Here is a 2,306-nt window from a genome sequence, read left to right on the forward strand (position 1 = left end):
CACCCAGGTACACTCTACGACACTCTCGATCTCGATCGTGTTCACTGTAGCAACTGTAACTGGAGAAAGATAAGTAAGTAATCGCGCCCATTACTGCTGCCCAGCCGGGGCCAGGTAGTAGAATCCCCGGAGTAATGCAGTAAGCTTTGTTAAAAATAAAAATAAAAAATCCAAGAGATCCAAAAGAGAGAAAATGTGACCGCTCGAACTGCTCGAAATTTGAAAGCGATCGCAAAGGGTCGGGCACGCCATCGAAAAACTTACCACTGACACATCGTTCAAAAAGTCTCGGGACTAACTATGAACACATCATTTTATCGGCTAAATTGCTTATTATTTATCAAGATAATCTTCTTCAAGTGCTATACAATCACTCCAGCATTGTCTACCTTTTCAATGCCATGCTTGTAGAACGATTTGTTTTTTGACTCAAAATGAGCCTCAGTAGCAGCGATCACCACCTCATTCGAGCCATATCTTTTTTTCCCGGAGCATCTTTTTGAGATCTGTAAAGAGCCAGTAGTCGCTGGAGGCAAGATCCGGCGAGTACGGAGGTGGAGAAGGCAGTTGGAAGCCTAATTCGTTGATCGTTTTGATTTGTGATCGTTTGTTCCATTGTGGGCAAACCTTTTTGATAGCCAATTTTTGGTGCAAAATAGTAAATGCACTACCAGTTGATGTGTTCACCATCTTAGTTACCCATCACGATTTTCAATACTGGCTTGGGTATTTTCGGGACTTACTGCCCCATTTGGCCGACCCGAACGTTCCGCATCAATTGCATCAGCACGACCTTTCTTCAAGTCTGCATACCACCCGACAAATGGTTGTTTTCGACGGAGTAGAGTCCGGATAACGTTTTTCAAGCCATTGCTGAGCTTGAACAGTGCTTTTTCCCAGTAGAAAACAATGTTTTATCAACTCACAAAACTCGTTTTGGTCCATTTTTTTTCACGATTGCAAAAGTAGCGTCATTTCAACACCTTTAGCTTTCTTGGTTATGTTTCGAATTACGTCAAATTTTGACAAACCTCATCTGAAAGTTGGTACTTCTGAACCTTAGTATATAAATGGCATTATTAGCGCCATCTCTATGTTAGTCCCGGGACTTTTTGAACGATGTGTTACCAAAAACAGAGGAAGCTCACGGAGCGTATGTTGTGTTTTGAAAATGTGGCTTCCGAGCTTCCGCACCACAGCGGCAAGAGCTAGAGCAAGCTTGAGCGCATAGCGAGCCACCCCACTATGGGGAAAAGGCGGTCTCGTTCATTCTCACATTTATTCATTTTCTTGGAATGCATTTATCCTGCTTTCTTGGGCCTGAGTTAGGGCCCAGATCTCTGATCCGTAACACAGGACAGGGCGGATCATACGAGCCTAAAATAGATAAGTTATCTATGGCAAATCCAAATTTTAAGCCTTCCATGTTGCGTAGATTCCGAGAGTTCATCTCTCAAAGTCGAAAGAGTGATAAAAATGGCTCTTTAAAACCAGCTTTTATAAGCTACTTTCACGCGATCGTTAGTATAGTTCTGCAACGGTAATGTTCCTATATTATACATCATTCGAAAGGTAAATAATCCTTCCTTTATAATAATCAAATGTTTACATTTGGCATTGCTAGTACATTTTTATCGGGAATTAGTATAAAAAAAACTACGTAAAAAATACAGTTGTTTAACTTTGGTAGTGCAGCAAAATGTTGGCGCGCCTTGGCGCAACCTTTTGCATTGTTGTACGACATTTCACCTCTTCATTGTTAGTTAAGGTTTGTGCAGTGTTTGTGAAGAATTTCATATAAGATAATCTTTAACAACCTCGGGCAGGTATCAGAAACAAGCACTTCTGGTAACATTTGTCGTCGAATATTTTCAGATCGTGAGCGTGCGAGTACTGTTCCTAATTAAAGATTAAAGGCTTAGGAATATCTTAATATCCATTAGCTGTCAGAAAGTAGTTTGTGCCGCAAAACTAGACACATATAAAAACTCTTAGTGCTTTATAGTTGGTTTAACGTACCTGGTACGGTACATAAAGTCAATTTTTGACTCATGCTAGGGATATTATACTACATTCTCCTTTACCACTAGGTTGTCTGGGAGAAGAAGCTTTGGAAACGCGGCATAAATGTTTTAGACAAGCAAACCACGCAAGAAAATCTTCCAGAGAGAATAATTTAAAAGACACATTCATTCGGGCAATACATAGCAGTGACCCTTAAAATTAGTTCTATTTCATTGGGTTATAAGCAGCGAAAAATATTCGCTGCGCAGACGTCGCTTATGTCACTTTTGAATAATCGACGC

Source organism: Anopheles bellator, chromosome X, assembly GCF_943735745.2.
Source record: "Anopheles bellator chromosome X, idAnoBellAS_SP24_06.2, whole genome shotgun sequence".
NCBI classification, from domain to species: domain Eukaryota; kingdom Metazoa; phylum Arthropoda; class Insecta; order Diptera; family Culicidae; genus Anopheles; species Anopheles bellator.